At 42.5% G+C, this 25635-nt stretch overlaps 1 protein-coding gene and 1 non-coding gene across 9 annotated transcripts in view; both read right to left on the reverse strand.

Annotated features, from left to right (window-relative positions):
- The window catches only part of STIM1 (stromal interaction molecule 1), a 230750-nt gene that overhangs the window by 158772 nt on the left and 46343 nt on the right, over positions 1-25635 (reverse strand). The gene's annotated exons all lie outside the window — the stretch shown is intronic.
- Positions 3311-3447, reverse strand: LOC116477556 (small nucleolar RNA SNORA7). The gene has a single exon (XR_004250522.1). It is a non-coding gene; the product is annotated as a small nucleolar RNA SNORA7 (small nucleolar RNA).

Here is a 25635-nt window from a genome sequence, read left to right on the forward strand (position 1 = left end):
AATAAGTTGGCAAAAAAATTCAAAATTATCAAAGGATACTTAGAATACTGTATGGATTTAAATTTATTATTAACAATAAACTAAATCCTTACCGGGCCTGATATATTAAATCAGATGTCAGCAAAACATTTTCTGTAAAGGGCCAGATAGTTAATATTTTACAGCCTGTATTATAACTAAGTAACTCTACCACTGTAGTATAAAAGTAGCCACAGACAATTACATTACGTTGTTATTGATTACATTAATCAAATGAATGTGGCTGTGTTCCAATAAAACTTTATTTATACAAGCAGGCATAATTTGTTGACCATTACATTAAATAATGATAAAATAAAGCTATCATGATTAAAAACCATCTAAAAATTATATCTGAAGATAAACTTATTATTAATTTTTCTGTAGTGTTTAAAGTCCAAAGATACTCAATCCAGTGCTAAGAAGTCTCTTTCTACATGTCCTGCTTAATAATGAAAAACAAAAGGAACATATTATTGGTAAAACATTTATTCTTTCTTATTGTAGTAATAAAGTGGATTAAATAGTACAAAGAAAGCAATATTTTGTTTGTTTTGTTTGTTTGTTTGTTTGTTTTGAGACGGAGTCTCACTCTGTCGCCAGGCTGGAATGCAGTGGCGCAATCTTGGCTCACTGCAACCTCCGCCTCCCAGGTTTAAGCGATTCTCCTGCGTCAGCCTCCTGAGTAGCTGGGACTACAGGCGTGTGCCACCATGCCCAGCTAATTTTTATAGTTTTCATAGAGATGGGGTGTCACCATGTTGGCCAGGATGGTTTTGATCTATTGACCTTGTGATCCACCTGCATCGGCCTCCCAAAGTGCTGGGATTACAGGCGTGAGCCACCACGGCCAGCTGGAAAGCAATATTTTTAAAACTGCATTCCTTTGTCAGCAAATACTGTTAGAAAATATATATTAAATATTGTTTAAGATTTGAAAAACAAATATAAATTATGGAGCATGAGGTATTTTCTAGAAAGTAAGATACAAGTTTTCTTTCATGTGCCAGTTAAGGGTATTTGCTACGTTCAGTTAAATTCTGAAATAAAAAAGGAACTGTCTTTCAAGGGACGCTAAAGGAAAAATGTACAAGAGAAGAAATATCCTCTATAGCATAAGACTTCCTTAGTTGAAATAAGATTTATTTTTTAAATGATAGAAAATAAAGTTTTATTTTAAAAATACTTAAGTGTAACCATGATAAAGTAGCTGCTTCAACTGGAATTTTAAAAGGATTATGGGTAAGATTAAAGAAATAGCACTACACATGAAATTCTTTCCTGAATTATTCATAAGCAAGCTATTACAGCAAAGAAATTAAAGCTGGAAGTGTTGAGTACTACAAGGCTTCATTGAAATTGTTTATTTTATAAAAATAAGACCTTTAAAATACAGTAATACTATTGACTATTGCATCAAAAATACACCAAATACTTGGGGGGAAAAACCTAATAAAAGACATATAAAGCCAGGCACGGTGGCTCACACCTGTAATCTCTCAGCACTTTGGGAAGCCAAGGTGGGTGGATCATGAGATCAGGAGATCGAGACCATCCTAGCTAAGATGGTGAAACCCCGCCTCTGCTAAAAATACAAAAAATTAGCCGGGCATGGTGGCGGGCGCCTGTAGTCTCAGATACTTGGGAGGCTGGGGCAGGAGAATGGCATGAGCCCAGGAGGCGGAGCTTGCAGTGAGCCGAGATTGCGCCACTGCACTCCAGACTGGGTGACAGAGGGAGACTCCATCTCAAAAAAAAAAAAAAAAGAAAGAAAAGAAAAAAAAAGATATATAAGACCACTACAAGACAACCTACAGACTTACAGAAAAAAAATAATTTTAAAGATCTAAATAGGCCAGGCATGGTGGCTCAAGCCTGTAATCCTAGCACTTTGGGAGAATGTGGTGGGAAAATCACTTGAGGCCAGAAGTTCAAGACCAGCCTGGGCAACATAGTGAGATCCTGACTCTAATTTAATAAATAAATAAATAAATAAATAAATAAATAAACTGAATAAATGGAAGAACATATCATGTTCATGAGTTGAAAGACTACATATAGTTTGTCAGTTCTCTCAATCTACAGATTTAATGCAAAGCCAATCAAAATCCCAACAGGGGTTTTTCTTAGCAGAAGTTGACAAACCGATTCTAAAATTCACATAGAAATACCAAGGACAGCCAAGCAGTGCTGAAGAAGAAGCTGATAAACTTAAACTTCCAAATATCAAGAATAATTACAATAAAAATTAGCACAGTGTGGTACTAGTGCAGGATACAAAAATGACAAATAGAATAGAGAGTGTGGAAACAGATCCACAAATATCTGCCTTATGAGAAAGGTAACACTTATGGTACAGTAGGAAAGAATGACCTTTTTTTTTTTTTTTTTTTGAGATAGGGTCTCACTGTGTCGCCTGGGCTGGAGTACAGTGGCACGATCTCAGCCCACTGCAACCTCCGCCTCCCAGCTTCAAGCAATTCTCATGCCTCAGCCTCCCAAGTAGCTGGGATTACAGGCGTACACTACCATGCACAGCTGATTTTTGTATTTTTAGTAGAGACAGAGTTTCATCATGTTGCCCAGACTGGTCTCAAACTCCTGGCCTCAAGTGATCCACCTGCTTCAACCTCCCATAGTGCTGGGATTACAGGCATGAGCCACTGCGCCCGGCCCAGGAATGATCTTTTCAATAAATGGTGTTGGATCAATTGGTTATACACAGAAGGAAAAAAACGTACCTAGAATCATTACTTCATACCATACACAAAAATATCGATTTCAGATGGATTGCAGATCTAATGGGAAAGGTGAAACAATAAAGCTTTTAGATAAAAAAAAAATTATGGGGAAATCGTTATGAACTTGGAATAGGCAAAGAGTTTTTTTTTTTTTTTTTTTTTTTTTGAGATGGAGTCTCGCTCTGTCTCCCAGGCTGGAGTGCAGGCGCGGATCTCTGCTCACTGCAAGCTCCGCCTCCTGGGTTCACACCATTCTCCTGCTTCAGCCTCCCAAGTAGCTGGGACCACAGGCGCCCGCCACCATGCCTGGCTAATTTTTTGTATTTTTAGTAGAGACGGGGTTTCACCATGTTAGCCAGGATGGTCTCGATCTCCTAACCTTGTGATCTGCCCGCCTCAGCCTCCCAAAGTGCTGGGAATACACGCGTGAGCCACGCACCTGGCCTGCAAAGAGATTTTTTTTATTACTCATTTTTTTTTCTTTAGGAAAAAAGCAGACCCAGTTAAAGAAGAAGAATCCTTAAAGGAAGTTTTCCTGCCCAGGGACTGAACGCTGTCACAGAGCGTCTTCCAATCACCAGCTACTGAGCAAGCTGGAATGGAAAGGATGCCTCGCCAGGTTTGCTTTCCCTCCCTTTGTGAAGCTGGCAGAATACTAAGCACTTTCCAGATGGGATCCCAGGAGGCCAGATTTCTTACAGGGCACAAAAAGGGCTAAGGACACATGGAGGAAAAGGTTGATAAACTGAGAAAAGATATTCATAATACACATGTAAGACAAAGGACTTATATCCAGCATACATAAAGAACTCCTACAAATCAATAAGAAAAAGATAGCCCAATGGAAAACTGGGCAAAAAAGCTTGAACAAATACTTCACAAAATAATAAATCCAGATATTAAATACACATATACATCTCTATATGTCCATATAGATATTCATATGTATATCAAAAGATGCTCTATACATTAGTCACTGGGGAAAAACAAATTAAACCACAATGTGATAACAGTGGTGTTAGCACTCACCAGAATGGCTAAAATAAAAAAGATAGGGAAATACTAGATGTTGAAAAGAAGGTCAGACAACTAGAATTCTCATATTCTGCTTGTAGGAATGTATATTGATATCTATCATTGCATAACAAATTACCCCCAAAATTTAGTTGCTTAAAACAATAAACATTATTTCATACAGTTTCTGAGGGTTAGGAATCAAGGAAGTGGCTTAACTGAGTGGCTATGGCTCTGGTCTCTTAGGTTTTAAAAGGGCAATAGCCATCTGATGGTTTGACTGGGGCTGGAGGATTTGCTTTCATGGCGGCTCACTCACATTCCCAGCAAGTCCATGCTGTTGTTGTCAGGAAACACTAGTTCTCCACATGGCCTTTTCCATACGCTTCTTGAGTGTCCTCACAATATATTGATGGATTTCCGCAGAGTGAATAATTCAAGAGACAGAGAGAAAGCAAAAAGGAAACTGTAGTGCCTTTTATGACCTGATTTCTGAAGTTGTACCCTATCATGTTCACTTTATTCTATTTGTTACAATAGAAAGTGAGGTCTAGCTCAAGGGGAAGGGAATTAGACTCCATCCCTTGATGGAAAGAGTATCAAAGAATTTGTGGACCTATTTTAAAACCAAGTATATCCAGTTTGGCAAAGAATGTAACAGTACCCACTGTGGAGCACACACATCTTACCAAGGCCTCCAGTGTGCTAATGCTGTCTGGTTAGCATGATATTGTCAACGTAACATATCATGGTGATGTTCTATGGCCAGATGGTCCAGGTATCTTCTGACTATATTATGACAAACAGTATAAGAGTAGAAGTGTTTACATATCCCTAGGCAAAACTATAAAGGAATACTGATATGTTCCCCATGAATACAAATAATTTTTAATCCTTTTTTCTGACTGAAACAGAAAATAATGCATTTGCCAAATCAATGGCCAAATATCAAAGTATAACCTGTTCTAGCAAAGATATCAAACCCATCATGGCAGCCACATTTGGGGATGCTAAATTAAAATTACTGAAGTCCAGCCATTCTCTGATCAAGCCAGTTTTACAGGGGCAGACTAATGAATTAAATATAGATAGGATAGAGACCACCACCCTGCATCTTAAGATACTTAAGGGTAGGTCGGGTGCAGTGGCTCACGTCTGTAATCCCAGCACTTTGGGAAGCCGAGGCGGGCAGATTACCTGAGGTCAGGAGTTCAAAACCAGCCTGGTCAACATGGTGAAACCCCATCTCTACTAAACATACAAAAATTAACCAGGCGTGGTGGCGGGCGCCTATAATGCCAGCTACTTGGGAGGCTGAGGCAGGAGAATCGCTTGAACCCAGAAGGCAGAGGCTGCAGTGAGCCAAGACTGCACCATTTCACCCCAGCCTGGGAAACAGAACAAGGCTCCATCTCAGGAAAAAAAAAAAAAAAAAAAAAAAAAAAGATACTTAAGGGTAGCACTACTCTCCATCATCTGTCCCAGAAGGTGTTATTGGGTTTGGTTCACTATCTTGGCCAGGAGAGCAGGAGGTAGTTTCCAAGGCTTCCATTTGGCCTTCCCACTATGACACCTCTTATTTAACAGGTCAAGTATCCAGTATGAGCACTATCTTTTAAATGCTGAGTTTGTCAATCCCAATTATACACTTGGGGACAGGGAAAATGACCAGTTGGTAGGTCTGTGGGATAATTCTACTTCAAAAAAAGTATCATAGAAAAGTAACAAGATAAATATATATCAAAATCATACTAAGTGAAAGAAACCAGACATGATTCCATTTATATGAAATGTCCAGAATAGGCAAATTCATAGAGACAGAAAGTAGACTAATGATTGCCAGAGGATAGAGAATAGGGAGTGTGACTGCTTAATGGGTGCAGTGATTCTTTTTAGGGTGATGAAAATGTTCTGAAATTAGATAGTGGTAACGATTACACAAAATTGTTGAAAACCACCAAATTGGGCGGGGCACAATGACTCATGCCTGTAATCACAGCACTTTGGGAGGCCGAGGCAGAAAGATTGCTTGAAGGCAGGACTTTGAGACCAGCCTGGGTAATATGGCAAGACCCCATCTCTACCAAAAAAAAAAAAATTGTACACTTCAAAATAATAAGTTTTATGCAACGTGAATTTTTTTTTTAAGAAACAGGGGTCTTGCTCTGCTACTCAGGCTAGAGTACACTGGCACAATCATAGCTTACTGCAGCCTCAAACTCCTGGGTTCAAGCAATCCTTTCACCTTAGCCTCCTGAGTAGAAAGGGCTAAAGGGGCAGGCCACCATGCTAGACTAATTTTTTAATTTTTTGTGCAGACTGATTCTTGCTATGTTGTCGAGGCTGGTCTTGAACCCTTGGACTCAAGGTATCCTCCCACTTCAGCCTCCCAAGTAGCAGGATTACAGGCCTGTACCACCACCAAACTGTTATGTGATTTTTACTTCAATTTTTAAAAAAATCGAATGGTTGTTGGCCGCCTGGTAAACTGGATAGTATGTGAGGGCAGCTTTCATCCACACTCAATTTATAATACAGAATCCATCCAGCTCACAGCTTTATACACCGTACCATATAGAGCCCTTGCCAAATGCTTAGGATACGAATATATTTCATCACTTACATTAACCAACACATTATAAAGCAACTTCCTCCTGTTCTCTATGAGTCACTATTTAAATTTGAAAGACTCATGGCTTCTTAAAAAAAAAACTCATGGTTTCAGGCTGGGCACGGTGGCTCACACCTGTAATCCCAGCACTTTGGGAGGCAGAGGCAGGCGGATCACCTGAGGTCGGGAGTTCAAGACCAGCCTGACCAACAAGGAGAAAGTCCATCTCTACTAAAAATACAAAATTAGCTGGACATGGTGGCGCATGCCTGTAATCCCAGCTACTCGGGAGGCTGAGGCAGGAGAATCACTTGAACCCGGGAGGCAGAGGTTGCGGTAAGCCGAGATTGCACCATTGCACTCCAGCCTGGGCAGTAAGAGCGAAACTCCATCTCAAAAAAACACAGTTTGGTGTTGGGGCTAAGAAAAGTCCTTGGCATCTTCAACCCCAGACAATGACTGGCTCTGCTACTTACCTCCCTCTCCCTGATTCGAAAGAAAATACAATCTCTATTATAAAATGTCAGACAGATGCAAAGAAAGGATTCAAGCACTATTCCACCTCGAGCAAATATTTAATGGATAAACTGTCTAACAGTTTTCAAATTATGCTCTGTAGACTCCTCCTCTCCTTCCATCCCCTGTCCAAGTCTCCTGGCAATATCTACTTAAAGCAGAGTTCTACTTTTGTTGAGTTTTAAATATTGGAAACACATTTTTTTAACAAAAATGGCTTAATTATGTAGTAAACATCTACGAATTTTGTTGACTTAAAACTATTTCCCTACCTCCCAAACCTACCTTTCTGTAAATGTACCTTGATCTTCTTCCCTTAAGGAACCACCTCTTTCCTGCTCTCTATCCACATGGTTCCAGGGAAGCTGACTCTGACCCCTGGGTTCCATGAGTAGAATGAATTTCTGTTGGCCAATTAAAGGCCAGTATTCTCCTGGCCACAGTGATTACTTTAGGATGGGCATAGGACTCAAGCCAAAATCATACCTAGGACCACCAGCACCATCAGGAAAGAGGTATTATGTTGTATCTTTCTTTCTTTCTTTCTTTCTTTTTTTTTTTTTTTTTTTTTTTTTTTGAGACAGTGTCTGACTGTCTCCCAGGCTGGAGTGCAGTGGTCCGATCTTGGCTCACTGCAGCCTTGACCTCCCAGGCTCAAGCAATCCTCCCACCTCAGTCTCCTGAGTAGCTAGGACTACAGGTAGAAGCCACCACGCCCAGCTAATTTTTGTATTTTTTGTAGAGATGCGATTTCCTCATGTTGCCCAGGCTGGTCTCAAACTCCTGGGCTCAAGTGATCCACCTGCCTTGGCCTCCCAAAATGCTAGGATTATAGGCTTGAACCAACATGCCAGGCCTGTTGTATCTTTCAATAAGCTGGTAGGATGCATACCCAAATCTCATATCTTTCTTTGCCACTACATGGGAGAAAACCTGCCTAAGAATGACACCAGTACAAAGAAAAGCAGAGCCAAAGGCGGAGAGAGTGAGTCCTAATGACATAATTTAACTCCCTGTATCTAGCTGTGTCTAAAAGTAGAACTACTTCTAGGCTTTTTAGTTACTCAGTCAATAAAGTCCCTCTCTTGGTTAAGTCAGTCTGAATTGTATTTCCGTCACCTGCAAAAGAGAGAGTCACAACAAATGCAAAATTATTTGAATAAAAAATTGAAAATCAACCATCTAGTCAGTAAGCCTCAAACTTTTCTGAGAATCACAGTCATGAGAAGAATCTTTTTAAAAACTCCCAGAAAACTTAGTCTTCTCCCTTGATTCTCCATTATATTCCCAAATCTCATTTTATGGTTTCCAAATCACTTTTCTACTGATAACCTCAGCTCATCTTCAAAAACAAAACAAGGCTGGGTACGGTGGCTCACACCTGCAGTCCCAACACTTTGAGAGGCCAAGGCAGGTGATCGTTTCAGTCCAGGAGTTCAACACCAGCCTGGGCAACATGGCAAAATCCTGTGTCTACAAAAAATGCAAAAATTATCCAGACATGGTGGCATGAGCCTGTAGTCCCAGCTACTTGAGAGGCTGAGGTGGGAGGATCGTTTGAGCCCAGGAGGTAAAGATTGCAGTGAACCAAGATCATGTCACTGCACTCCAGCCTGGCCGACAGAGCCAGACCCTGTCTCAAAAAAAAAAAAAAAAAAAAAAAAACAGAAACACTGTGAAGTCAGCATTCACCTTTTGTAATCAAAGACATTAAGGTTCAGAGAGAAGTGATGAGTCTTAAGTCATCCAACTTGAAATCAAGGCCTCTGTCTCCATATGCTCTTCTCACTAATCATTACTGTTTTTGCACAGTTCTCAGGAAGCTATACCCAGGGCTGGGAACCTGACTGGGCTTAGTACAGACTTGCTACCTGACTACATTGTTCCCCTCACCCCTGCCAGCTATGCCTTGTTTCAATTAGGCCTCACCCTGCTCCTCACAGGCTGAGATACAGACAAGCCAACAGCAGAGCATCTCACTACACGTACATAAGGGTGTGTCACTCAACTGACTGGCATCCCTGAAAGTCACTGGCCTTACTCTCAAAGTTGCCCGTAAACCTATCAAATGCACATCAGTGGATCAGATCCGAGGAGGAGGAAATGTCTTCTAAAATGCCCCTATCGAAAGAAGCTTCAGCCAATAGCCACTAAAACACTGCCAAACCACCTTTCCATATCTATTGGGATTTAAAGATTTAAAAATCATTACTGGCCGGGCGTGGTGGCTCACGCCTGTAATCCCAGCACTTTGGGAGGCCGAGGTGGGCAGATCACCTGAGGTCAGGAGTTCGAGAACAGCCTGGCCAACATAGCGAAACCCCGTCTCTACTAAAAATACAAAAAAATGGCCGGGCGCAGTGGCTCACGTCTGTAATCCCAGCACTTTGGGAGGCTGAGGCGGGCAGATCACCTGAGGTCAGGAGTTCGAGACCAGCCTGGCCAACATAGTGAAACCCCATCTCTACTAAAAATACAAAAATTAGCCAGGTGTGGTGGCAGGCGCCTGTAATACCAGCTACTCAGGAGGCTGAGGCAGGAGAATCGCTTGAACCCAGGAGGCGGAGGTTGCAGTGAGCCGAGATCGTGCCATTTACACTCCAGCCTGGGGGACAAGAGTGAGACTTTGTCTAAAAAAAAAAAAAATTGGGTGTGGTGGCACATGCTTGTAGTCCTAGCTACTCAGGAGGCTGAGACAGGAGAATTGCTTGAACCCAGGTGGCAGAGGTTGGCAGTGAGCCAAGATCACGCCACTGCACTCCAGCCTGGGCAACAGAGTGAGACCGTCTCAATTAAAAAAAAAAAAACAAAAAACATTACTGACTGGATTGGCATACATTCAAGGGTTTAAAGTTCAAGAAATTCACACTACACCAAAAGTTAACTCAAAGTGGATCAATGACCTAAATATAAGTGCTAAACCATAAAACTCTTTGAGGTAAAACATAGGAGCAAACCCATAAAACTGAGGAGTAAATCTTCATAACCTTGGCTTTGACAACAGATTTTTTATTTTTTAATCTTATTTATTTACTTATTTATTTTGAGATGTATCACCCTGTTGCCCAGGCTGGAGTGCAGTGGCACAACACTGCAACCTCTGCTTCCTGGGTTCAAGTGACTCTCCTGCCTCAGCTCCCGAGTAGCTGGGATTACAGGCGTGCAGCACGAAACCTGGCTAATTCTTTTTGTATTTTTAGTAGAGACAGGGTTTTGCCATGTTGGCCAGGCTGGTCCCAAACTCCTGACCTGAGGTGATCTGCCCACCTCAGCCTCCCAAAGTGCTGGGATTACACATGCGAGCCACCATGCTGGCCAAACTTTTTTAGATACAACACAAAAGCACAAACAACAACAACAAAAGAAAAATAAATTAAAATCTATAAAAATTAAAAACTAGGCCGGGTGCGGTGGCTCACGCCTGTAATCCCAGCACTTTGGGAGGCCGAGGCCTGTGGATCACAAGGTCAGGAGATCGAGACCATCCTGGCTAACACCATGAAACTCCATCTCTACTAAAAATACAAAAAATTAGCCGGGCGTGTTGGCGGGCGCCTGTAGTCTCAGCTACTCGGGAGGCTGAGGCAGGAGAACGGCGTGAACCCAGGAGGTGGAGCTTGCTGTGAGCCAAGATGGCGCCACTGCACTCCAGCCTGGGTGACACAGCGAGGCTCCAGCTCAAAAAAAAAAAAAAATTAAAAACTAGACCAGACACAGTGGCTCACACCTATTAATCCCAACACTTTGCAAGGCTGAGGCAGGTGGATCGCTTGAGCCCCGGAATTCGAGATGAGCCTGGGCAACATAGCAAAATCTCATCTCTAAAAAATAAAAATAAATTTAAAGCTACAGTGTATCAAAAGACATTATCAAGAAAGTGAAAAATCAACCTATAGAATGGGAGAAAATATTTGCAAATCATACATCTCATTAAGGGTCTAGTATTCAGAATATATAAGGAATTTTAATAACTCAACAACAAAAAAACAAATAACCTAATTTTAAATGGACAAAGGACTTGAATACACATTCTCCAAAGAAGACATACAAATGGCCAATAAGCACATGAAAAGATGATCAACATCATTAGTCACTAGGGAAACACAAATCAAACCACAGTGAGATAACATGTCACACCCACTAGGATGGTTGTAATTAAAAACAAAACCAAAAAGAAAAAAAAAAAGAAGTACTGGCAAAGATGTGGAGAAATTGGGACCCCTTATATACTGCTGATGGGAATGTAAAATGGTATAGCTGCTATGGAAAACAGTTTGGTGGTTCCTCAAAAACAAACATAAAGCTACCATACAATTCTACAATTCCACTCCTATGATACACTCCCAAAAATTGAAAACAGGCCGGGCGCGGTGGCTCACACCTGTATTCCCAGCACTTTAGGAGGCTGAGGCGGGCAGATCACGAGGTCAGGAGATCGAGACCATCCTGGCCAACATGGTGAAACCCCATCTCCACTAAAAATACAAAAATCAGCCGGGCGTGGTGGTGCACACCTGTAATTCCAGCTACTCGGGAGGCTGAGACAGGAGAATCGTTTGAACCCAGGAGGCAGAGATTGCAGTGAGCTGAGATTGTGCCACTGTACTCCAGCCTGGCGACAGAGTGAGACTCCGTCTCAAAAAAAATAAAAAAATTGAAAACAGGTACTGGAACAAGTACATGTAACTAGCATGTCCATAGCATAGCAAACAGTCTAAATATTCATCAACGGATGAATAAACAAATTGTGGTATGTACATATACACATAATTCAGCCAGTAAAAAAAAAAAAATGAAGTTTTCTGATGCATATTGCAACACAGATGGACCTTGAAAACATTATGCTAAGTGAAATAAGCCAGACATAAAAAGACAAACATTATATGATTCCACTTAATGAAATATCTAGAATAGGCAAATTCACGAAGACAAAAAGTAGACTGGAAGTTAACAAAGGCTAGCAGGAGGGAGGAATGGGGAGTTATTGCTTAATAAGTACAGAGTTTCTGTTTGGGATGATGAAAAATGTTTTAAAATAGTGGTGAAAGTTGCACAATACTGTGAGTGTAATTACTGCAATTAAATTGTATACTTATCAATGAATAAAATGACAAAATTTGGTTATATACATTTTACCACCAAAAAAACCAATAATAAAAAATGAAAGTACCGACACGTTACAATGTAGATTAAGCTCCAAAATATCACTCTAATAAGCCAGAGATACAAAAGGTCACATATAATATTATTTCATTGATATGAAATATCCAAAATAGGTAAATCCTATTGGTGGCTGCCAGCAGGAGCGGAAAATAGGGAGAAACTGCTTAATAGGTGAGGGGTTTTCCTTTGGAATGACAGAAATGTTTTGGTGCTAGATAGAAGTGGTGGCTGTACAACATTGTGAATGTACTAAATGCTACTGAATTGTTTAATTCGAAATGCTTAATGTTATATTAATTTCACCTCAATAAAATGTGTTTAAGTATATGAGAGAGTTCAGGGAATCATCCAGGCATCAGGAATTAAGGCTTAGAAGCAAGGCAAGGCAAGAAATAGTCAGGAACCCAGTGCATAGTGTGTCTAAGAGATACCCATGAACAGCAGCAAGAAGCAACTTAAACTGGGCACAGTGGTTGACCCCTGTAACTCCAGCACTTTGGAAGGCTGAAGCAGAAGGGTCACTTGAGCCCAAGAGTTCAAGACTGGCCTGGGTAACGTCGTGAGACCTCATTTCTAGAAAGAAAAAAAAAAATAGCCAGGCATGGTAGTGCCCATCTGTGGTCCCAGCTACTCAAGAGAGTGAGGTAGGAGGATCACTTGAGTCCCAGGGATCAAGGCTGCAGTAAGTGGTGATGACACCACTGCATTGCAGCCTGGGCGACAGCAAGACCCTGCCCTAAGAAAAAAAAAAAAAAGCAACTTGATACTGCAGCAATTTGATGCCTCACTGTACTGGTCAGGATACAGATAAAGCTGCTGTAACTAAGAGACCCTCAAATACGGTGGATTAAACAAAAAGTTTATTTCTCTCTCATAATAGTTAAGCAGTGAGCAGTCTCAAATGAGAGTGGAACTTTGCCATTCTCACTCAAAATGAGGCTTCCATCTCTGGGATCAAAAAGGTGCTGTAGATCTCACCATATTCCAGCTAGCAGGAAGGAAAAAAGGGAAAGAGAAGCACCACACACTGTTTTTAATTACATGATATAGAAGTGGTACACATAACATTTCCACTTGGATCCCCCCCCACCCCCGGGATAGAACTGACACATGTGGCCACACTTAGTTGCAAAGGAAGCTGAGCAGCTATGCATCCTGCTAAAACTCAGGTGTCCTATCATTAACTAAAGAATGAGAGAGCCCACATTGGCAAACGCATCTAAGAATCTCTTTCATATTACCTCAGTTTTTTTTTTACATTTTGTCTTATTAAACAAACAATTCGGCTGCACACGGTGGCTCACGCCTGTAATCCCAACACTTTGGGAGGCCGAGGCGGGTGGATTACTTGAGGTCAGGAGTTCAAGAACAGCCTGGCCAACATGGCGAAACCCCATCTCTACTAAAAATACAAAAAATTAGTTGGACGTCGTGGTGGGTACCTGTAATCCCAGCTACTTGGGAGGCTGAGGTAGGAGAATTGCTTGAATCTGGGAGGCGGAGGTTGCAGTAAGCTGAGATTGCACCCTTGCACTACAGCCTGGGCACCGAGAGTGAAACTCTGTCTCAAAAAAAAAATTTATTCCCAAGCCCAGCTATACTGAAGTTTGCAGTTATTTTTCAGTGAAACCTGCTGGCTAGCTTGGAAAAAAAGAAAGAGAGAAGAGAGGGGAAGAGAGGGGAGTGGAGGGGAGGGGAGGGGAGGGGAGGGGAGGGGAGAAGGGAGGGGAGAAGGGAGGGGAGGGGAGGGGAGAAGGGAGGGGAGAAGGGAGGGGAGGGGAGGGGAGAAGGGAGGGGAGAAGGGAGGGGAGGGGAGGGGAGAAGGGAGGGGAGAAGGGAGGGGAGGGGAGAGGAGGGGATGGGAGGGGAGAAGGGTAGGGAGAAGGGAAAGGAGAAGGGAAGGGAAGGACAGTTATGGATAGATGCCCCCTGTTAGCCTCACTAGACTGAACAATACCAACAAAGCCCACTTATTTAACTTCTGTGACCAGTATTTATGGTGGAAATAAAAGTTGCTCTAAAAAACAAATCAGTAAGTGCTATCTCTGTGCAATACTAGGCCAAGTGGTATAGAAAAAACAACAACAACAACAAAGCAGTGTTTCTGTCTTTAAAAAACTTCCAATCTTGTGTGGCAATCACATACAAAGCAACCACAATGCAGCAAGGTAACTGAGACATATAAAGTATGATAGAAGAGTAACAGTAGAATAGACTGCCTGCCTACAAGCAAGGAGGACAGAGAAAGCTTAAAAAGTGGTGACACTGGAGCTATGTACTAAAAGATGAGGAGTTTACTAGATAGAAAAGAGTAAGCAAGCCAGGGGTGGTGGCTCACACCTAACACTGTGGGAGGCCAAGACAGGAGGATCACTTGAACCCAGGAGTTTGAGACCAGCTTGAGCAACAGAAGGAGACCCTATCTCCACAAAAAAAATTTTAAAGTTAGCCGGGCATGGTGGTACATGCCTGTAGTCCAAGCTACTCAAGAGGGTTAGGTGGGAGGATCACTTGAGCTCAGGAGGTTGAGCTCTGCAGCCTGGGCAACAGAATGAGACCCTGTCTCAAAAAAACAAAAACAATTTTAAAAAGATGGTAAGGAGACATTCCAAGCAAAACGGAAAACATGAATAAAAGCATAGAAAAATGTTTGCTGAGAAGACAATATGCAGAACCCAGATCATAGAATGCCAGGAACACCAGAATGAGAAGCTTGGATTTTAGAATCTCTGAGAAATAGGAAAGCAATAGACTTCTGAGCAGGGGTGGGCCACAGTTAGATTGACTTGTTAGAAGATTCTGGCAGCCAATTGGAAGGATGGACAAGGACACATGCTTTGGAGTCTCATCCTTGCTTTTATGCCTAGTCCTATCCTTCTCTCCCCAGTGCTACCACTGATAAGCCAAGCCCTTACAGAAGGAAGGCAAATCCAGGCCAAATCCCACAGACTCCAGCAGGATGAGACTTGTAGATTTGTTAGTTTGTTTTCAGTTTTCTTGTTTGTTTGTTTGTTTGTCTCGCTCTGTCACCCAGGCTGGAGTGCGATGGTGCAATCTCAGCTCATTGCAACCTTCGCCTCCTGGATTCAAGCGATTCTCCTGCCTCAGCCTCCAGAGTAGCTGGGATTATAGGCAGGCGCCACCACGCCTGGATAATTTTTTTTTTTTTTTTTTTAAGTAGAGAGAGGGGTTTCACCATGTTGGTCAGGCTGGTCTCGAACTCCTGACCTTGTAATCCGCCCACCTCGGTCTCCCAAAGTACTGGGATTACAAGCATGAGCCACCTCGCCCAGCCTGTTTTTAGTTTTAATCTGTCTTTTATTGAGGTGAAATTCATATAACATTCACCATTTTTAAGTGAACAATTCAGTGGCATTTAGTACATTTATAGTGTGCATCCACAGAGGTTTTTAGTTCTAAATTTTTTTCTTTTAACAGACAGGGTGTCATATGTTGCCTAGACTGGCCTTGAAGTCCTAAACTCAAGCAATCTTCCCACCTCAGCCTCCTGAGTAGCTGGGACTGCAAGCATGTGCCACCATGCCCAGCTGGACCTTAGTTTTTGATGAGGTCCAGGAAAGCCTCTGCTTACTTCACTCAGGTCAGGCTTCATCCAGTCCTCCGGCATCTCTGCTCAGATGGATACGCCAGATACTTTTGGCTTTCAACAAACATCTGCCTAGAGTCCCTAAACTGCCATACTCTTTTCTAACCTTTCCTGACCTCAGCTCCCCTAGGAACACAGGTCATTATGACCAGGAGGAAATTTGACCATGTCTATCCCTTATTTTAAATTTTTCAGTGGTTCTGCATTGCCCAAAGAATATAGTCTCAAATCCTTAACAGATAGACAAGGCTCTCTATAATCTGGCATCTGCTTGTTTCCCTAGCCTTATCTCCTAAACATCTTGCCCTAAAATTCTTCCCTCTCATTATGCTTCCCTTCCTACTCATGGCTGCTCAAACATATTTTTGTTCTTTCACCCTGGGAATGATTTTGTCACCTCATACACATTTCCCACAGACTTTTCTCACCCTAGGGAAAGTTCTCATATTTTCATTATTTCCTGGGAACAGCTCTGATTCCAGTCTCATTTCCCTCTGGGTGCCATTCTAATCCATGCCTCATTATTCACTCTTCTTTACATATGTTATTGACCATATAATACCACAAGATGACTTTTTTTTCTTTTTTCTTTTTTTTTTTTTTTTTTTTTTGAGATGGAGTCTCGCTCTGTCACCCAGGCTGGAGTGCAGTGCCAGGATCATGCCATTCTCCTGCCTCAGCCTCCCAAGTAGCTGGGATCACAGGCGCCCGCCACCACGCCCGGCTGATTTTTTGTATTTTTAGTAGAGACGGAGTTTCACTGTGTTAGCCAGGATGGTCTCGATCTCCGGACCTCGTGATCCACCCACCTCGGCCTCCCAAAGTGCTGGGATCACAGGCATGAGCTACCGTGCCCAGCCCCATAAGATGACTTTTTTTCCACCTCCTACTATTCTACTTCTGTCATATTACTGAGAATAGCCTTAACAAATATATCTGCTTCTGCTCCCTCTGCCTGGGTCTCTCATAAGCCCAGGACTTCACCAGGCCCCTCACCCCAAAGTTACTGGTACCTGGGACTTAGAAGAGAGATATATTATACCCATACTCCCAGTCATCTGGGGAGTTAGATCCAGATCTTATTCTCTCTCACCTTCTTTCTGACAGAATTCTTGAAATGACAAAGCTCTTATTAGGACGGCACTTGAACCCACCCTCATTTTACCCTGGAGACATCACTGACCCCAGTTTCATCTTACTTTGAGATCAGCTCTGGCCTTGGCCTCCCCAATCACCATACCAAAGAGAAAGCCATACCCCAGTATATCTTGGGAATGATTTGCACTCTGGCCTTGGCTGGCACTCAACTCAGGAAAGAAAAGTGACATGAAGCAACTGGCCCAAAGTAACACTAATACTATCCCAAACTAGAGAAAGAAGGTTTTCTCTGGGGTGGTAGGGCAGAAAAACTTCCAAATCATCATAAAACCCCCCTCACTTTCTGTGTATGCAAGCCAAATATGGGTCAAATGGTGCACAGGAAGAACTCACACAAAGGCCTTTTTCCAGGTGTATTTTAGGCTTCCAGGTATATCACAGTCACAAGTATCAGTTTGCTCCCAAGTGAGTGAATGAGCAATGTCCAGTTCAGGAAATTCAGACTTCGACTTTCTTCTGGTTTCTAGGCTTGTGGTTTATAAACTCCGTTCAGCAGCAAAGCAACAATATTTATAAGCCATAAGCCATCTTTCTATAACATTTTATTTGACAATGTTAAGCTTGACAATGTATTAAGCAGAATAAACCTAGGCTTTAAACTTTCTAGCCATGCAATCTTGGCAAATAACTTTTTTTTTTTTTTTTTTTTTTTTGAGATGGAGTCTCGCTGTGTCACCCAGGCTGGAGTGCAGTGGCGCGATCTCAGCTCACTGCAAGCTCCACCTCCCGGGTTCATGCCACTCTCCTGCCTCAGCCTCCCGGGTAGCTGGGACTACAGGCACCCGCCACCACACCCAGCTAATTTTTTGTGTTTTTAGTAGAGACAGGGTTTCACCAGGTTAGCCAGGATGGTCTCGATCTCCTGACCTCGTGATTCGCCTGCCTCAGCCTCCCAAAGTGCTGGGATTACAGGCGTGAGCCACCGCGCCTGGCCAGCAAATAACTTTCCCCATTCATAAAATGGGAATAATAGTAGTATCCTGCAAGACTGTTGTGCAGAAAAGTAAACAAATATATATATAAAGCATCAAGAAATATACCAGCCCCAAAAAGGTTATTCAATCATTTGTTCATTCAGTCAACAAATATTTACTAAGTATATGCTATGTGCCAGTCAGTATTCTAGCACTGAGGATTTAGCCATTAACAAAAACCCCTGCTCTTATGGAACTAACAGCGAGTGGGGGGGCAAGGTGAAAGGCCTGACCAATAAATATGCCAGATGGTGATAAATGCTATGATGAAAAACAGAGAAAGGGGTTGCAGTGTGCGGTGGGGGAGGGATTGCTATTTTTAAATAGAATGATTGGATAAGGCCTCACTGAGTTGACATTTGACCAAAAGATCTGAAGGAAATAAGGCATGAGCCATGCAGAAAGTTAGGGAAAGAAGGAAGAACCAATGCAAAGGCCCTGAGGCAAGAGTATGTCTGTCTCTATTGTTCAAAGAATGGTAAGAAAGCCAATGGGGCAGGGTGAGCAGGTGGAGAGGAAATGAGGCTAAGACAGGTAACTGGGAGCCAAGTCACATGTGACCTTGTGGGCCACTCTAAGGGCCTTGGCTTTTTCCCTGAGAGATATGTAAAGCCACAGAACAATTTTGAACGGAAGAGTTATATAATTTGGATTTACGTTTTGAAAGGATCACTCTGGCTTCCTGTTTAGAATAAACTGTAGACAGGCAAGGGCAAAAGCAGAGCAATCAGTTAGGCTATTATCTCACCAGGCAAGAGACGATGGTAACTTGGATCAGGGTGGTAGGTGCAGAGGTAGTGAAAAGTATCTGAATATTGGATTTGTTTTAAAGGTAGAACCAACCAGGATATGCTGACAGATTCTATGTAAGTGAAACTTGTTAAATTTAAAATGCCTATTAGATATCTAAAATGTTAATTAAGATGTTAGATATACAAGTCTAAAATTCAGGGAGAAATCTAAGCTGGAAACACAAATTTGAGTTGTCAATAAATAGATGATAGTTAAAATTATGTAAGTGGACTTTTAATGCCATGAGATATTCAATAAACAAAGTTCCCAGTGAATAGTAACTGCCATTATAACCCCTTTTTGTTCTTTTTTTCCCCCAGCTTCCCAAGCTTATAAACTCCTTTTTATTCTTAAGGTATTGGAGATAATTGCCAACTTCTAAACCTCAGTGCCCAACCTCTAACCCTGTCCCCACCCCTCAAGAAAAATTTTATTTTCTGACCTTGTATCCTTCTTTACTCTCGTCCTTCTTTTCATGTTTGCAATTAAAACATCAGATAAGTGAAGGCACGCTGGTGTTAAGTGGTAAAGGTACCAATTTTAGAGTTAGATTTAGGTTTGAATCTTCTCTCTCTCAGCCATTTACTAGTTCTGTGACCTTTTAGCCTCAATTTTCTTATCCACACGATGGGACTAATAGTACCTATCTTAAAGGATTGTTATCTTATCGATGGTAAGACACCTACTTATTGCTTTATTCAACAAAAACTTACTGAGCATCGATTACATGCCTAGCACTGTGTTCAGCATTCGGGTTACAGCAGTGAACAGGCACTGGTACTGTCCTCATGCAGCTTATAGCCTAAGGGACCATAGTATTTCTAAGGCACCTAGACAAAATTTAAATTTTTTTAAATCATCTAAATAAAATAAATATGTAAAGAACCTCACACAATGCCTAGCAAATAGTAGGTGCTAAGTGACAGTATATATTATTTTATAATTAAAACATCATAAGCCCTCATAGAATAATACGCTTTAGAATTGGCAAATCTTTGGAAATCAAAAGGTCCAATTATCTCATTTAATAGAAGAGCAGATTAACTAGCTCCATAATAAACTTATTCAGGACACCTATTCAGTCAGGGCATGTGCTAGCTGCTCAGGATACAAGGATGAGTAAAACACAGTCCCTACCTTACATCAAGTAAATAATGCAAAGGGAGAATAACTCGCCTGAGGTAACCTAGTTCATCCCTTAGACTGGAAATCATGTCTTCTAATTCTCAGTGTTTTGCTCTTTCCACTGAATCAAAATTATTCAACTCAAATAAAAATACTTAGGAAGAAGCCTACCACTGTGCCAAGGAGAGTGCATCCTACAGCTCAGCAATTCCTCACGAGTAGCTTGTCAAAAAGGATAAGCCCCTCTGGGCCTGGAAGCTGATTCCTTTTTTCCTCTATAACAGTCCATAGCACACAGCAGCTAGGGCCTCAGAGGCCCTGGTAAGAAGTTACAGAAAGATGCAGAAAAACAGAGTAAAAGCCTGAAACCATCAGAGCCACTGGCTAAGTAAAGAAAAGGTAGAGCAAGGCCAGACCAAGACCCTCCTCCCTCATCCAAGAGATTAAATCATGTTCCCTCCAGGCTAGCACTAGCTCCAGAACTCTACCTTTGTCCCTCTAGGCCACCCACCCCGCCCCCTGCAAGGGCCCTCTTTAGAGTTTCAACATTAAGCTCCATCTAATGGAAAAAAATAGCACTGGGAAGCAGAAAGAATACATCATGGAGTTCCAGAAACCTGGCTGAAACTGGCTCCACCACTAACTAGCTGAATGTTTCTTAACTCGTCTGTTTCTGCATTTGGAAAATAGTGACAATACTCACTTCTGGGAGCTGTGGTGAGCATCAGAGATGTGTCTAATGTACCTAGAAAAATGCCTGGCATGCAGCAGTTACTCAATAAATGGTGCAATGATTACTTATGAATGATAAGGTCTCCCTTGTCTGCCCCATGCTCTAGTGACCGCAGCCTTCAGCAGAGCAGCACAGTTTAAGACTCCCACAATAATATGAAGTATTCAGGGAGATGTGGCACCTTCACCGGCTACATTTCTCAATCTCTTCTCCCCTCAACCTATACCAGCTCAGGTCTCCACTCCACCCCTCCACCTTTTAAAAAAATAAAATCTTTGAACCTGCCTCCTCGGCTGTCTCTTCAAAATACCACCCTCTTTCCTTCCTTCCCTCGCAACTATATGTCTCAAAAAAGTCTTTTGTTCTACATCTTTGCCTCATACTGACTCCCTAAGCCACAGCACTCTAGCTTCTGTCCCCACCCCTCCACTGAAACTGCTGTCACCATGGTCACCAATGACTCAGTAGCCTCATTTCAGGCTCACCCTACCTGTTCTCTGCTGCAATAGACACTATTGCTTTCTTTTAGAAACTCATCTCATTCCTGGCTTCCCAGAGAGTACTTTCTCTTAACTCTCTGATTGCCCCTCCTCAGGCTCCCTCCCTAACTCTTCTGTCTGCACATATCACAGTTCCTCTGTGCTCTATCCTTAACCCCCTTTCTTTCCCCATTTTATAAATTTTACTCAGGTGATCTCATCTACTTCTGCAGTCTCTACTATTTCTTAGAGTTCATGATTCTCATGTCTATTCCTACCTCTCTCAGGAACTCCAAAACTCATGTCTTCTCCCCCAACTACCAGATATTTTCTCATGGATATCACCCATAACCATCTCAAAACCAGCATTAACTTCCCTGGCTCTCTCTCTTGTATTCCATGTGTTAACAGCATCACAGTAATTCCCAGTCACCTAACACTGCCTCCTTCATCCTTCCGTCACACAATTTAAATCAACCCCCATGACCACTACCCTTGTTCCAGCCTCATCATCTGCTACTGCAAATCTTCTGGCTGCCTTCCTTGCCTCTAGTTATAATCTATCTATTCTAAGCACAGGCATAAAAGAGGTCTTCCTAAAAAAAAAAACACTCTGGTCATGTCACAGCCATCTTAAATATCGACGGTAAAGCTTAACTCCAATAGGATTTAAGCTCTTTACCATAAAATACAAGGTCATTCAGGATCTGGCCCTTCGCACACACCCAGCTTCATCTCGTGCCACTCCCTCCAAGTAGTCCAACACTCCAGTTCAGGGAACAACTCGTCATTCACTGAATATGCCATGCACTTCCACAGTCACACTGCCCAGAATATGCTCCAGGGCACTCCGGCACAACCCTGGTCATCCTGGTCATCCTTAGAGGGTGGCATCTTTGATATTGCTAAGTATTTAGACTCTCCTCCTTTTCTCTCCCAGTACATTTTCTTTTTCTTTTTTTTTTTTTTGAGACGGAGTCTCACTCTGTCACCCAGGCTGGAGTACAGTGGAGTGATCTTGGCTCACTGCAACCTCTGCCTCCCAGGTTCAAGCAATTCTCCTGCCTCAGCCTCCTGTCTAGCTGAGATTACAGGCACGCACCACCACGCCCAGCTAATTTTTGTATTTTCAGTAGAGATGGGGTTTCACCATATTGGTCAGGCTGGTCTCGAACTGCTGACCTCGTGATCTACCCGCCTCAGCCTCCCAAAGTGCTGGGATTACAGGCGTGAGCTACCACGCCCAGCCTTTCCCAGTACATTTTCTATGTACCTTTATTGTAGCACTTGTGACACTGTATAGAGTGCACTTGTTTATGGGTGTCTCAGTAACCTGCAGGTTGTTCATGGACACAGACTATATCTTTCACATCTCTGCACCCCAGCCCACTTGCCCAACCTCTCAAGATAAGCAACTAGACTATCAGTCCTAACAGGGGATACTCCCCCTATAGCAGGAGAGCAAATTCTAATGACAACAGGAAGTCTCAATAGGTTCAACTTCCCCTCTTGCAAATGCTTCCACATGGACTAACCCCACAAGAACTATTTCCTACCTAGTTCCTGGGGCCCCTATGCCTGGTACAGCCTGTTCAATAGAAAGAGGAGAGCTTCCTTAAGATTAAAATTCTTTGGAAAATAATTTCTAAAATGGGCTGAGCTGATAGGCAGGACTGCCAACTGCCAGAGCCATCTCAGGAAGTAATTTGTGAAATAACTCCGAGACCTTTATACATCTTCCAAAGCAACTGGGGTGGTTGCTACAACACCCTGTGGCTGGTCTTCTTGCCTTCAATCAAGGCTGAGAAATTGCCCTGCATCACAATACTTACAAACAAGTTGCTTCACTAGGCAGAAATCTATAATGACTTCTCACTGCTTAAAACTGTATACCACAGTGATTAGGAACAAGGACACTGAAAACATATTACCTGGGCCTGAATCCCACCTCTACCACTTATTAGCCATGTGAGTTTGGGCAAATTATTTAAGTTCTCTAGGCCTCAGTTTTCCCATCTTTAAAACAGTAAAATAATAGTACCTACTCTCATAGGGTTGGTACAAAGATTAAATAAGCTAATCTAAATAAACTACTAATAAAAATTAAATAAGCTTAGCATTAAAAATGCAAAGAATAGTACCTGGCACATGGTAAGAACTTAATAAATTATATATAAACATGTTCAGGTTCCAAGTCCCTCTGTCATTCATAGCCTGAGATACGAAATGTTGCCCTGTCCCATTTCACATTCCATAATCCACCAGCTCCCTTCTGATGATCATTTATGATCCTTTGCCTCTATCCACAACACCAATTGCAATCTGCCCAGCTCCTCCCTCTGGCAATGCTACCTTCAGCTGGCCAGAAATTAACGCCTTCGGCAGTCTCACAGGTGGTGTCATGCCTAAGAGCAGTACAGGATACTACCTTCTCCTGAGCATTCTATTCCCTATGCCAGGGGTCCCCAACCCCCAGGCTGCAGACCGTACCAGTCCGTGCCTTGTTAGGAACCAGGCCACACAGCAGGAGGTGAGCGGCAGGCAAGCGAGCATTACCGCCTGAGCTCCACCTCCTGTCATATCAGTGGCAGCATTAGGTTCTCACAGGAGCGCAAAGCCTATTGTGAACTGCACATGCGAGGAATCTAGGTTGTGTGCTCCTTATGAGAATCTAATGCCTGATGATCTGAAGTGAAACGGTTTCATCCCAAAATCATCCCCACCCCCCACCCCGGTCTGTGGAAAAATTATCTTGCGTGAAACCGATCCCTGGTGCCAAAAAGGTTGGGGATCGCTGCTCTCTGCTCACTCCTATTTTCACTCAGGTCATTTTCACAATCTAAATGCCTCCCTGAGCTTCTGCAGTATATCAGCTTAAACAGAGTTTTAGGGATTAGTTAAGTCACACCATCCCAGGAAGCTACAGTAACTCATAAAAATATCTGCCTTCCCTTAACCTCTAAAGTCCCAATGTGTAACTTATACTTCCACACTCATATCTAATCATCTCTATTAGATTAAGTTCCATGAGGCAGTGTCTGGTTTTCCATCACTACATCTCCATTACCCCAGAACAATAAATGTTTAAGAAATGTTGGGGGCCAGCCACATTGGCTCATGCCTGTAATCCCAGCACTTTGGGGGACCGAGGCAGGAAGATTGCTTGAGCTCACGAGTTCGAGACCAGCCTGGGCAATATGGCGAAACCCCGTCCCTACAAAAAATACAAAAATTAGCTGGGCATTGTGGCAGGTGCCTATAGTTTCAGCTACTCAGGAGACTGGAGCCTGGGCAGGAGGATCACCTGAGCCCAGGAAGTCAAGGGAGCAGTGAGCTGTGGCTGCACTGCTGGAGTGTACTCCAGCCTGGGCAACAGAGAGAGACGCTATCTCAAAAGAAAAAATGAAGAAGGCTTAGGCAAACAATAAAAGCTCAGTTAACTAAATCTCCTACCACTGAGTCTGAGACATAACCAGGGACTGGTGGATTAACCAAGATCTATACCTTTCTACAACAACAACATGGAGAAAACTATATTAGCAATCTCATAGAGCTGTTGTGAACATAAAGATGTAATCTATGTTGAACACTTGGGAGATTTTCTGGCACATAAGCTCTCATTAAGTATCTCATTTTCTCTTTGAAAAGGAGCCATGGAGGTACCTTGTCAACTAAAGGACGCTGGCCACTTCTCCAAGTCATATTAACAGAAAAGCAGGGGACCACACTGTGTTCATTTACCTAATGGTGTTCTGTGGAACACCGATATCTAACAAAATGTCAATAGGTGGTTTTTGAGGATAAAAAAAAGATTACATGTTCAGAAAAACATAGAAAACCCTGTATACCTTTCCTTATCATATTAAAGGCTCCTAGCTTTTCCTAACTTGATCTCAAAGGTCTTTTACTGAGTAATAATAATAATGCCATTTCACCTGATACTGACATTCTGAAGAACACTTATTTTATTTATTTTTTTGAGGTTGAGTCTCACTCTGTCGCCCAGGCTGGAGTGCAGTGGTGTGACTGCAGCCTCCGCCTCCCGGGTTCAAGCAATTCTCCTGCCTCAACCTCCAGAGTACTGGGACTACAGGCGCACACCACCATGCCCGGATAATTTTTGTATTTTTAATAGAGACAGGGTTTCGCCATGTTGGCCAAGCTAGTCTTGAATTCCTGACCTCAAGTGATCCGACTGCCTCGGCCTCCCAAAGTGCTGGGATTACAGGTGTGAGCCACCGTGCCTAGCCAGAACACTCATTATATCTTAAAACAATGCACTGGGCCAGCCACAGTGGCTCATGCCTGTAATCCCAACACTTTGGGAAGCCAAGGTGGGAAGAAGGCTTGAGTCCAGGAGTTCAAGACCAGCTTAGGCAACATAGTGAGAACCCATCTCTACAAAAAATATACTAGCCAGGCATGGTGGGGTGTGCCTGTAGTCCCAGATACTTGGGAGCCTGAGGTGGGAGGATCATTTGTGCCCAGAAGGCTGCAGTGAGCTGTGATCACAAACCTGCACTCTAGCCTGGGCAATAGAGGGAAAGACTCTGTCTCAAAAAACAAACAAATAAACAAACAAAAAGCACTGTACAAATATATAAAGGTACTGCTATTCCACAGTTACCCAGAATAGACAGGACCCTAAAGCAGTAGAGAATACCTGGACTACTAAAATTACATTATCTTCTCCATCGCAATAAG

The sequence above is a fragment of the Hylobates moloch genome, unplaced genomic scaffold (genome assembly GCF_009828535.3).
Source record: "Hylobates moloch isolate HMO894 unplaced genomic scaffold, HMol_V3 SCAFFOLD_11, whole genome shotgun sequence".
In the NCBI taxonomy this organism is placed as follows: Eukaryota; Metazoa; Chordata; class Mammalia; order Primates; family Hylobatidae; genus Hylobates; species Hylobates moloch.